The 14,150-nt window shown below is 34.6% G+C and overlaps 1 long non-coding RNA gene across 1 annotated transcript in view; it reads left to right on the forward strand.

The window, feature by feature from the left end:
• LOC135320225 (uncharacterized) overlaps positions 1 to 14,150 on the forward strand; it is a 126,503-nt gene that overhangs the window by 58,959 nt on the left and 53,394 nt on the right. The window contains exon 2 of the long non-coding RNA XR_010379476.1: positions 11,383 to 11,474. This is a non-coding gene — a long non-coding RNA (uncharacterized LOC135320225). The remainder of the gene's footprint in view (positions 1 to 11,382; positions 11,475 to 14,150) is intronic.

A 14,150-nucleotide genomic window follows, 5' to 3' on the forward strand; every position in this document is an offset into this window, starting at 1 on the left:
CCAGGTAATTAAGTATTCTTCCACAGCATTAATTTTAATGGTTATAGAATATTCCATCACACTGACACACAGCTATCTGTCTGCCTGCTTTCAAAATCTTGGACATTTTGGCTGTTTATAGTATTTCACTGTGTCAGAGACTGATAGGTATAGATCAGCCTCCATTCTTCTCTGACTTATGAATTGAACTCAAAAATTTAGCATGATCTATGGCTGCCCAACTTCAAACTACATTTTCCGCCCTCCTTTACAACTCTCGCTGTGTGCTTCTAGCGGATAGCACATGTGTGGCAGTGGTGTGTTCCACTTCCTAGTTCTGTCCCTAAAAATGAATTGATGCTCAGTGCTTCCTTGGCCTTTCCATCTTTACTCTTGGCTGGAAGGTGATGAGAACTGGAACAGTAGTAGCCTTACATCCAGAGATCAAAACTATGAGATTAGAAGTATGCTGAGCCAGCCCTGCACTCCTTACATAAGGAAAACACCAACGTCTGTGTTATTCATGCCGTAGATGTCCGGGTCTGTTTGTTTTATAACCTATAACCTGAGTTCCTACATAGGCAATGCTATGATGATCACATTGTATCTATGAACGTCTGATTATCTCTGTAGGATAAGGTCCAAGGAGTAAAAATTCTTACTGAAATAACATACAAATTTTGAGGCGTTTGTTACATATTTCAAAATATGTCATCAGCAGTGTATGAGCATGCCAATTTTCCTGTCCCCACCCTGGCTCTAGGTATTGTTGTTATTTTTAATCTTTGTCAGTTGATTAAACATGGTTTAATTTATATTTACTTGACTACTTGTGAGGGGAATATTTTTCTTATGCTTGCTGTTTGCATTCTCAAACTATTTTTTAAAAATTCTGGCATACTTTTAAGTTATTTAAAGTAAGATTATTATAATTTAAGGATACCAACTCTTTATGTTGGGTCTATGTTGAAAATGCTTCCCCAGTTTGTCATTCACATATAAAGGTTGTTTAGGATTTTTTAGTGTTAATAGCCGATAAAGACCTATGAGTGGTTGTCTTTATAATTAGACCCATTGTGGTCGTGATACCAGACCTCAAGATCAATAATCATTCAAAATACTTTTCCAGTAGATGTCACTTTTTAATGTTAAATCTTTAATCCGTATAAAATTTTTTAAAGCTTTATTAATTTTTTATTGATGTATATTTGATTTATAGTTTTGTCTTAGTTTCAGGTATACAGCAAAGTGATCCAGTTTTATATATATAATATATATATAGGCTTTTTCAGATTTATTCCATTATAGGTTATTCCAAGATATTTAATATAATTCCCTTTGCTATATAGTAGGTGTAAGTTCACTTTTATCATTTTTTAAGATTACACATATAAGTGATATGATATTTGTGTGACTTACTTCACTTAATATGATAATCTCTTGGTCCATCCATGTTTCTCAAAATGGAATTGTTTCATTCTTTTTTATGGCTGAGTAATATTTCATATATCTATATCTATATCTATGTATCTCATATCTTCTTTATCCATTCGCCTTTCAATGGACATTTAGGTTGTTTCCATGTCTAATATGAAATTATTTTTGAAATACCTAATTTTATTTTTAACTTTCTTCTTATAGATGGGTAGCCAGTTTTTCCCATACCATTTTTATACCACTGATACTCAATTAAAAGCAATATCTCTTCTCTAAGATACATTTGTAAATGTGTATAGACTTTTTTTCTATGGCAAAATGACTGGGAAGTGTTACTGAACTTTAGAACCTAGAGACCAAGGATGCCAAATATCCTGCAATATATGGTATAATGCTGCATTGGGCAGGAAATGTCCTGCCCAAAATATAAAAAATGTCCCATTGAGAATTATAGATATGCTCTTACCCTGCTGATTATAATTGCCACATTTATCTTAGAAGAAATTTCCAAAGATTTGATGTTTTTATGTATATATACACAGTCTGTTTTGTTCCATCTACTGTCACTGGATTTTAAATGATCTTAGTTTAGTCATATCAAATTGTTATTTGATTACATTATTCCTTTGCTTAAAATTCTTCAGCTTCTTCAAGCGTTCCTTCAGATGAATAATTTTGTTCTCAATGTATCCTGTAAAAGATAGTTTCTTTTTAGGACATATATAAAAGTCACTATCTTTTATATATGGATTATTTTATTAACTGCTGGTATATTTGGTTTGATTTCTCTCTTTTAATACTGCCTGATTTTTTCTTTGTTTTTTCTCTCACTTGATAATCTAATCTTTTCCTTGGTTGCTTTACATTTAAGGAGTTAGAAGTTATATATTCTACTTTTATTTTGATAGCTTAAAGGATCAAAATAAAAAAGCATAGATGACTTGAACTAATAATTCACAGATAAAAAAAGCATTAGCTGGATAACCTGTATTATAATATAGTCCTAATTAATATGAATATTTAAAATTAGATATTTTGTCTATAATTTTGTTGAAGATTCAAAACTGTAAATAGTTTGTCATTCACAATTGATAGGGTTGTATAGTCTTTGAAAGATGGTTGAACAATATCCAACAATAGAATTGTGCATACCCTTTGCCTTGCAGATATCTGTGATTTATTTTTTCATCATGTTTTAGCCAGATACTCTTTGACCAATGAGAAATGACCCAAGAGTTTTTTTTTTGTTTTTTGTTTTTTTTTTACTTTTATCCAAGAGGCTATAAAGGTAATTTCATCTTTCCTGTAGCATCGTTGATGGGGTTTTTAAAAATAGTAATTTAGGATGATTTTGAGCATCAAAACTGATTATTTGTAAGGTCACATAATTTCTAAGATGTGAGGTCAAATTTTAGAAAACTTCTGTTAAATTTCTTTCCTATATGACCCATAAGATTTGGAGTAATTTTCCACAGGCTAGCATCTAGGTCCATGCATTTGAAAACTTGCTTCTCCTCCTCTGCTCACATACTGCTCAGGCCAGATGCTGGAGGGCATGGACATATTTACATGGTCATGCATACTGCTCCGTCATGCCCGGACACCAAGGCACAGTAGGCACCAGAAGCCTGCCTGGAAGCCCTTCCTACGCTGGGATGGCTTCTAAACATTATACATAGAAGTAACTGTGAACACTATTGTGTATATGTGTATGTAAAGTATTGTAATATATGTGCATATCCTGTGTATTTTGTTTATAATATAAAGTATATATATATCCCAATAAACCAAAACAAAATATATTCCCAACTCACTTTTCCTTTAAATGAATTCCCAGAATTCCCATGTTTACTCCAATGACCTTTACACAAGGGGGAATTTAACAAAGCAGATGTTGAGGTAGAAACTAGTCATAGGTAAAATAGTTTATTTTTGCTTCTTTTTTCAAAAACATAGGACTTGGTGAACACGTTGCTAGGGACCTTCATTCCAGGGTCTTGGGAAGGGTCTGAGCATTTGAGGGAATTTGGGGACTTCAAGCTCAAGTTTCAAAAGATGCATTATAAATCTCACTCTCATAATAACAAAAGTTTTAAACATTTCATACTTCTGTTAACAATTATTTATACTCTACATTTTCCTGTTCTTTAATTACTATTTATTTTGTAGCATAACCCCCACTCTCAAATTCATAATTTTGACTCATATCTTGATTTATTGAAGTTATTCTTTTTATGTAGAGTAATTATGCTGTATACGCTCATCCTTGAATATCTGAATATCTATATTTCTGCTACTCTTATAGGTGTATAATAGCTGGGCTGGGTATAGAATTTTGTTGCTATTTTATTTTTCCTCAAAACTCCATAGTCATTGTTCATTGATTCCCAGCCTTTAATGTTAGGGAAGATATTAAAAATAAAAGCTATGTTTGATTTAATTTTTAGGTAAGCTGTTTTTTATTTATTTATTTTTCTTGTTGATTTGTTTCTACAGATATTAATAGGAGTTTTCCTCTCTCTATGACAATAAAAAGTTACACATAAGTATAGAGTTACTCTATAAATCCTTCCTTTATATGTAGATTTTTAAATTATTTCTCCTAAATCTGCTATATCATTTTGTAGGATTCGATATAAATATGTGTGTGTGTGTGTGTGTAGTATGTATGTATATGATACATTAGTCTGGTTATTAAAATATTGGGGAATTAGTTGATTTAGCTTTAGGATTTTAAATCAGGAAAACCTGTCTTTGAGTCCCAGCTGTGCTCTTTACTAGTTAAGTGACTTTTGAAAAGTTTTGTAAATTTACTGTGCCCCTATTTTTTAAAGAATGAGGTGGTAATAATAATAATAATAATAATAATAATAATAATAATAATAATAATAATAATAATAATAATAATAATAATATCATCTACTTCTCCAGCCCTGGGAGGAGTAAGTGAGCTATAATAGCAAGTTACGTATTTAGAATGGTTTCTAGACTATAACAGGCACACAGTGAAATTAGATACTTTTAATAATTACTTTTCTCCATCACAGTTTTAAGTTAAGTAATATGTTAGTCATCATGAAATCTTCCCTGATTTTATTTTGTTCCCTTTCCATTACTCTCTGCCATTTAGAATATATTTTACAGATACAATATACTATACATTTTCATTGAAAATACACAATTCTGTGTTACAGATTTTCTCACATTTTCTCCTCTTTTATTTGTTTGTTTCTGGTTTATTTACTTTTAAGTGACTCAGTTTCATAGATCATTACAATTTTAGAGGAAAATTACTCAGGGGAATAAAATTGATAGCCTTATGGCTGACATCCTGTTGTTGTTTCATTCAATTTTATTCTCTCTGTTTTTTAGGACCCACTCAAAGATTTTCACCTAATTTCATTCTATGGTGATAGTATAAATGAATACACCTTGACAGCTATATCTAAGAATTCCTTGTAGCAAATTGTTCTCTTTGGCTAATTGCCTATTTCTATGTGACAGTTGATTTCAGGGGATGATAGAAAGTTTCCAGTATCGGGTGACAGCATGTCTTCATTGAGCCAAAAGAATGGTCGCAAACTGTTAACCCAGTGATTGTGTTTCATTTGACCAGTCCAGTAGTTTTTAATGTCTTTAGACACTGCATGCACTCTATATCTCTATAATCCTGACTACTCTCAGTTGGTTTTACACCAGGGCCACTTCACTTATTTCTACCACATGCTCCATAAGGATTCAAGATTGTGATTACTAAACTTATGTGAAGTTTGTGGAAGTGACCCTCAGTGTGAAGTTTGGAATTGGCAATAGGCCATAAAATCATGTGTGACCCTGCCAAGGGGAATATTGATTGAATCAGTGCATTCACCAAATATTCATTAGGTACCTACTGTGTCAGAATTTGAGGTAAGTGCTAAGGACAGTGCAATAAACAAAATATACATGGTCATTGGCCCTCTTGGAGCTTATAATACAATGAAAGAAATAGAAAGTTAACAAGTTACTCACATAAATGATAAATTTTAATGGTGATTTATGACTCAGGATGCAGGTAGAAGATAGAATATATCTGGGAATATGTGTTATATATCTGAGCCTATTTATGTTGTGCATATAAATTTGACTTATTTTATTTTTTTAGATTTGACATATGTGATATCATACAGTATTTGTCTTTCTCTGTCTGACTTATTCCCTAAGGCTAATATTCTCTGGGTCTATCAGTGTTGCAAATGGAAAATTTTAATTCTTTTTTATGGCTGAGTAGTATTCCATTGTGTGTATATGTGTGTGTATATATGTATATATACCAAATCTTCTTTATCCATTTTTCTGTTAATGGACAGCTGGGTCACTTTCATACCTTAGCTATAATAAATAACACTGCTGTGAACATTGGGGTGCACATGTTTTCTATTTAGTGCTTTCATTTTTTTCCAGAATCTCCTGGAATGCAATTGCTGGATTTTATGGTGGTTTTGTTTTTAGTTCTTTAAGGAAACTCCATATTGTTTGCACCAATTTACATTCTCACCAATAGTGTACAAGTGTTCCCTTTTGTCCACATCGTAGCCAAAATATTATTATTTTTATATTTTCTGATCAGCTGGCCCATTTACAAATGGATTATTTTCAATATATGGCCAATGACATAGCTCACTAGATTCTAATGTGACAGCAGTCCAGTTAACCTTGTCTGCCAAACATTCGACCAGGTGGAACAACCCAAAGTTTCTAAGCCATGAACTTATTGAAGCAGCTCTTAAAATTACTCTTTAATTTCCTGACTGTCTGGTCCAAACAGTATGTTGGAGCTTGTGGCATCCTGCCCCACTAGGCTGAAGTACAAGTCAAGACTGCAGACCACTGTTTACCTGTGGTGTTGACCTAGCTGATATTCATTCTAGTCGCCATGTCATCTCACCTTATGGCTGTCATGGGGAGATCGACTTCCTGATAGGAATATTTCTGAAATGTTTCAGGAATTCCCATGGTACTAGCTGCTAGTTGCCTTTTATAGGCCTCTGTATATGGGCACAATCTTAGTTTACAGTCAATATGGAGAGAATGTGCTGTTGGCCTATGTCTGTTCCCAACTTAGCTTAATCTGCAATGTAAACTTTTATTGATCAGGTAATTAATAGTACAGCTTCTCAATTGATCAGCACCTGTGAACATCTAGAACTTACTAACTAATATCTATTGCGTGCAAATACTGCAGAGATTATCTTTTTGGATATTCAGAACAGCTATTGATAGTGAAACTATTATCAAATCCCATCTTACAGATGGAAAGACAGTGAATTAGAGTGAATTTCCCAAGATCCATGTGAATAATTGATGGAGCTAGCATTTTCAACTTTGCTCTCTATGGCTTTAAAACATGAGGGCTTAATTATACTACTATCCCCAGAATATGAGCGTTTACACTGCCCTGTAATTATGCAGCAGTGAGATACTAAAGTGCCTTTTAAGTCATCAAAGCGAGATTGCTGGTTTTTCCAGCTTAGCAGTTTGTATCCCATGTATAATGTCTTTTCCTAGATATTATACTACTTACATTTATATTACATTGTGGTAAGGGCCATCTGTACTATCAGTTTGGACAAAGATTTTAGGGCACTGACTGGTAGTGATACTGCAAATGGACCTGATAATATCTGGAATAATGCTAAGCAAAGAACAGAAAGAAGGGAGTTCATCTGGGGGAATATCATGAACAAAAGGTCAGAAAGATGTATCCAAATAGATGGCATTTCTCAGGAAAAAGACAAGTAAGTTGTAGCCAGAACAGAGTATGCATGGGAAGTTGAAAGAGTAGAAGGAGGAGGATGAATTGTGAAGAAATCTTGCTTTTCTTTATCCTATTTGCAGTGGTGTGTGTGTGTGTGTGTGTGTGTGATGGAAAGTGGTGGTGGCTAGAGTCAGTGTAGAAGGTTTCGAGTTATAATATTAGACATGCAATAAAATCATTGATTTACTGCCTATTCTATGATCGCTGATAAGTTATTTTACTGTTGTTAAGCCTTAGCTTCCTTAATACAGAATGTAATCCCTACGTCACTCGGTTGTTGAAAACATTAAATGAAATTAAATCAATAAAGCATAGATACCACATGTGGAATATAGTAGGTGCATAGAAATGGCAGATGTGATTTCCAGTCTCTCCTGGACTTTTCACTTTATTTGAATGTCCCATTACTCAAACATTGGATGAGTACCAATTGAGTATATTTGCACAAGCAAACCTTTGTACCAAATTCTCGTATATTGAGTGAAATCTGATTTCTTTCTCTATTCCTATGAGCTCTGCATATATTCTAATGTGACAGTGTATAAAGAGGAATGCATTATCCCGAAATAATAACTCAGAGGCTAAGGGATAAAACTGTTGGACAATTTCTAAGAACATCATTTACCTGAATATATGTATTTGTGATTTACTTTTGTGTGCATTCATTGATTTATTCATTCGTCCAATGAACATTTAACAAGTAGTTACTCCAGTCCAGGTACCATGCTAAATAATAGTGATTCAGAGATGTGGAAGACACGGTTCCTGTCCTCACAGAATTCTCTCACATCTTAATTGCATGTAGCCCATGATTCACTTTAGTAACTTATAAATTATTCTTATGGACAGTTTTTTCCTTCTCAGCAAGCATACATACTCAACAGTGTGTACACACCACCTATATATTTTAGGATGTTTTTTCAAAGCGCACGCTGAATGTCTAAGCAGTCTGTGAGCCTATCATCAGCATCCAGTATTTATTGTTCACATTTATTCTTTAGAATGGTCCCTGACTCTTTCAATACTCTTTCAAGAACACTTTTACCTCTTTGTCCCTTGTAGGGAGGTCACTCTAAGTGCATTTTAATGTGTGCTGAAAAAAGGGCAGCACAGCTGAAGCCTGATTGAAAATCTGATCTTTTCCCTAATGTCACAAGGATATCCTGAGACAGTGACTGAGGAGCTATGCACCGGTACCCAGCTGGATCCCTGATACTTACATTGACAGATGCATTATCAACAGAGACATTGATTCACAGTGAATTAAGTAACCAATTTCCATTTTCAAGCCTCCCAATTCCATTTTAGCACCAGGAGATATTAACCAGTATTCTTGTAGGTGAAACCTGATTGTGTTAAGGAGGGTGCCTGGACAATCGGAGGGAGGCAGGATGGGAAATTAGAGTTCTGAGTTTTGTTCCCTTGCCTTGACTGTTGAGTCACCTTGAGAAACTTGCATCATGGCTGACTCTTAGGTTTTAAAAATCAACTATTACTTGCTGTAATCCTGATGAATTTTGGATTTACTGACTTGCTATGTGTAACTCTCAAGGTAAGTATATGCAAGGAATTACTGTAGATGCAGGATTTTGCAAATTGTTGAAATGAATCGTCGGATTCTTCATGAAGTATACTATTTTTCATTTGTATAGACAGCAAAGTAAAAAGCAAAGTGAAACACTTAAATCCTCACATTTCCAGCGTAATTCCAGCAGACTGAGCGTGGTAGAGGAGGAAGAGAGGAAATCTTATGAACAAAGCCATTGTAAAGCATAGAAAAATACTAATATTGTGTAATATGTCTTCTGGGTATAATCATGCTACTTTAAACATTTAAATATATATTGGTGCTATTTATCATCAAAAATATTTTAAACAACAAAGTAACCAGAATTATGTTGAGTCAAAGTGTGAATATGTAGTTGTCCTCTGTAATATTCTGTCCTTCTGACTTTCTCTCATATATATGTGTGTGTGTGTGTTGTGTATATATATATACACAACACACACATACCTACAGCATAATTATATAACATTTTACAATTCCCACATAAGTCAATTCATTTTAGCTAGTAGTGTTGCCTTTATTTCATAGTTGGAGGAACTGAAGTTCAAGGACACTGTTATTTGCTCATATTTCCTAGCTAGGACTAAAACTCTGTTGATTCTGTATCTACTGCTCATGATTTCTCCAGCACACGATGCTGGGTATATTATATTGGAGTACAGCTAAAGAAAGCTATGACACCTGAGAGATTCAAAAGATTAATTTGGGCCCAAGGCCTTAAGGAAAGAAGATTTCATTACTGAGGTGGGGTACTTGAAGTATGGCATTTATTTATATTAGCGAACACTAAAAACACTTGGTATGTTACTTTTTTTTTTTTAACCTCCTGAAGCCCATAGCTTCTGAAAATAAATAACTCCTGGTATTTTATTAGCATTGTGCTTTATAGACTCTATTTGGGAGGAATTCTATAAAAACAAGGACAAATACCTTTGAGGAAAATTGCATCTGATATTCTTTTCTTGGAGATTCATAGTTTATATTCGTAGATAAAATGTTCTAAGAAATTCTGTAAAAAAGGAGATTTGTTCAAGTTTTTTAAACTCACCTTTCCTTTCTTTGTAAATCTGATATCAATTAAATCTTTCCTGGAATACTAATATTTATGTGAAATGCAATCTGGAAAATGGAAAGTAATTGTCCCATTTCTCCTACTAACCACATTGCTCCTTTTTTTTCTCCCATGATTACCTTTTAAGAGAAAACTAAAAGAATTCATGATAAATTGATGGTGAACATGGTTGTACTCGTATCATCGTTAAAGTGGAAGGTACGTAGGCCAAGATCTGCTTTTCCTATGCTTACTAAAGAGCCTCGCACATCACAGTTGCTCAGTATATGCTAATGTTGTTTCTATCCGATTGACATGGAAATCTGCTCTGAAATTTTTCTCCATGAAAAGAATGAAATATTCCTAGATTTTTCAAGAAAAAAAAATATTCAGAGACTTCAGGCGTCTAAGAGCTGAGGGCTGGGAAATTTGCTATTTTTATGGTTCTTGTCATTTCATTAACAGAGGTCATTTTTATGTCATCTCTCCATTGCTCTTATTCAACTATTTAGCTTTGTCAAATGCTGGTTGTGAGGTAATGACTTCCTTGTTGCTTTTTAGATATAACGTTTTTTTGGCCTCTTAGGTTAGATTGCATGTTGCTTATACAGATGTGCCTTTCAGAATAAAGCCACATACCCGTATGTTTTGTAGCGAGGCTTCTCTTGAAATACAAAGTCATCCTTGATGTTCAACTCCCTCAAAAGGGGACACTTACTTCATTCAGTACAGAACCAGGAACTAAGAGGGCTAATTCTTTTATAAACTGGGAATCTCTCTCCTTGAAACTGATCAACATGTCCAAAGTTATTCTTCGATGTTGAATTCTGACATTTTGCTCTTTGCATGAAGGAATTCTGCAAGATAGGAAATTAATAAACCTAGGCAAGATGATGCTGAAGGGTGTGCTAGGGTTTTGTGGCTCAAGTACTGATATTGCAACATAATGAAAAGAATTGGTGATATGCTCCTCAAAACCTGGAAACAAACTAGCCATGGTAAGATTCAGGAGTTAAATGTTTACCTCTCCAGTTTCATCCCTTATCTCTCACTGTTGTACCAGCCTTTTATGGAACAAATGTATTAAACATACTTCAGATTCTTGAATGAATTATTCTCTCTTCCTTTGGTCCTTTTACACATTCTATTTTCTCTATCTGAATCATTCCCGCTTGACCCTATTCTGACTGTAATTTGATCAATTCCTACCTGTGCTTCAGTTCTTCTCTTCAGATGTTATATTTTCTGGGAGGGTGTTTTGATCCCTGCCCGTGTACCTTCCCTCATTTGGGTTATGAGTTGGATGTCCCTCTTGAGCACCCTGCGTTTTTCCCATCTCTGCACCCACACTAGTGTGTAACTGTTGAGTCTCTTGTCTCTTACAGAACTTTGAGCTCTCTTTGGATAAGGACTATGTTTTTCTTGTTCATTGTTTTATTTGTAACAGTGCTTAGCAGATAGTAGGTTCTCACTAAACATTTGTTGAATGAATCAGTGTGATATTTCATTTTTCCTCCGTGGTTTAGTGTATTTTTTTTGCTGTTATTCTAGATTACCATAAGGAATGGAGGAGAGAAGAGAATGACTCTCAGGATTATAGCATCTTGGAAATCCTGAGCAAAGACAGTCTGACAAGAAGAAAGGTGAGTAGATGCATTGTGTTTCAAACTGAAAGACCAAGAACACTTTTAATTTGCTTTTGACAGTATCTGTGTAAATCAGATCTTCTGTCTGTGATTCGATCTCTTTCTTTCTAAATTGTGGCAATTGTTCAACTTTAATTCCAGAAAGAAAACGAAGACAAAGAACATATTATTGATCCTTAAAGAGATAAAAAGGAATCATTTCAAAATGGTCAGCAGTCTAGCACAGTGTGAATGGAAATATCTAGAATGTGATTTAGTTATATTAGGTATTTTAAAGTGCATTTTCCAGATGCATGCACTTCAAAGCCTTACCCTCCTCCCATATGAAGGTGTTTCTACCATAAAATGTAGGATATGCTGTTTGTAAATTATTGTTACCTTTTCCTTTTTTGCTGTCCATATCTGTCTCTGGCTATTTGAGACTCTACCCACAGCCCTTGAACAGAAATGATGCAAAAGAGTAATCAACTAGCCTAGGCAGTTGACACAGTACCAAGAAGGAGTCGGGGGAAATAAGTTGATCTTTATTTGATTATCTCACTGAAGAGACATCCTCTGCTTTCTTTTTTCCTCATAATACTCAGCTTTTGTAGATTCTCTACTTTGGCTAAAATAATGCTTAATTCTAGTATTTTCCCTTGTACAAAACGATAGCATCTCTATAGTTTGTAATATTTCTACCAAGATCTTCTTGCCTATTGCTAATGAAGGAAATGGCACATTTCTCTGGGAAATTATATTTCATAATCTGCTGGTTTGGGAAGAAAAGAAAACTTTAGAAGGTTGGCAAATTACATTTTTCTAGAATGGCGAGACTGTGCTGTTATTTTTTTCCCTGAACTTCAAATTTTGCCTCCAGTGGGATTAAATATGTTAAGGGTAGATGGTTTGTTGAGTGAATTGGGGAAAATTTAATGAGTTGTCAATCAGTCAGTCATTAAACAAGAGCTCTGAAGCTCCTATACCATGCCTAGCCCTGTGGTAGCTATTACAGAAGGTATGACAAAATGGAACAATATTCCTAGCCCTAAAAATCCTTATAATCCTGTTGGGCAAGTAGGCAAGTCTCACAGTCAAAATCATGAGATGATTTTACTAATTTTTAGTGCTAGGGATATGATTCACAATGCATTGTTATGTAAGTTCAAGAAACGTAGAGATCACCGTGGGCGGTGGCCATGAAGAGAATCATGGAAATCTTCTTCAGAGCACTGGGTGTCCGTCCTGGCCTTACAAGACTGTACTCTGCTTTCATGTGTTACAGGTTGAATGGACACTTTTCCTTTCCCTTGAGAAATGCATGATCAGTTAAATCGTTTAAATTACTAGAAGGAAAGGAGATGAGCAAAGAAGAGGGGAAGAGAAATCATATTGTCTGAGATAGAGGGGAACAGCTTGATTAAGGGGCTGGCCTGTCATTTTTGTTTCTTTGCATGCAAATTATGGCAAAACCTAATTGAAAATAGAGACTCACTTGCCCATTATCTCTTTGTGCCCGTTACAGATGGAAGACTGGGCAGATGGAGACCTGTAGCTTAGAATAATAGCACTTACCTAGCACTTACCTAGCACTCACTATATATCAGGACTTGTTGTAACCATTTTGCACTGTTGATTTATTTCAGCCTTATAACTCTATAAGTCTTTACAGATCAGGAGATGAAGGCCCAGAGAGGTGAAGTAACTTGCTCAAAGTCATAGAACTAGTATGTAGTAGAACTAAGATTTGAACTCAACAACTTGTTTCCAGTTTTTGAACACTATGCATTGTGGTTTGCATTACACTTGTGTATGTCCAGAATCTCCATTGACTTCTAGGTGTATATATACATGGTTAAACTTGTGTCCTTGGTTTCTCTTTCTTTGGTTTCTTTTGACCTCTAATTTATTTTTGCTATGTATTATGTAGGTTTTGAGGAAATCTGGTGAAAGTGTTGATCCAGGGATCAGGGAGGAGGTTATGTATTTATGAAAATACAACTTTCTCACTATCTTTGTGATTATGACATGAATTATCGAATGCACAGCTGGCTTTTTAGATTCGGCTCTTATGTACTAATGAGTTGAGGACTATATTAATCTACCTACTGAATTTATGCCAGAAAGGTGTAACTTATACACTCTGGTCATGACAGGGCTGGGTTCGATAGTAAACTGTCCAAGGTAGCTCTCCTACATTGAGCCGACATTCTGAGAAGGTACAAACGCTTTCCCACCAGCCTGTATCTCCCCATTTGTTTGCTCATTCTCTATCATGTAGTCTTTCCAACAAGGTTTATATTTATGAGTAATAAAGTTTCTTACATTTTACCCTCCAAAAATTCAAAACAGCTCCTACAAAAGTACCACTAGCACTATTTACAATAGCCAAGACATGGAAGCAACATAAATACCCATTGACAGATCACTGAATAAAGAAGTTGTGGGGTATGTGTATATATATGTATGTGTGTATGTGTGTGTGTATTTATATAAAATTGAATACTACTCAGCCATAGAAAAGAGTGAAATAAGGCCACTTGAAGCAACATGGATGGACCTGGAGATCATCATTCTAAGTGAAGTAAGCCAGAAAGAGAAAGAAGATTACCGTATGATATCACTTATAGGTAGAATCTTTAAAAAGGACACAAAAATGAACTTAGTTACAAAACAGAGACAGACTCACAGACA

This window comes from Camelus dromedarius, chromosome X (genome assembly GCF_036321535.1).
Source record: "Camelus dromedarius isolate mCamDro1 chromosome X, mCamDro1.pat, whole genome shotgun sequence".
NCBI classification, from domain to species: domain Eukaryota; kingdom Metazoa; phylum Chordata; class Mammalia; order Artiodactyla; family Camelidae; genus Camelus; species Camelus dromedarius.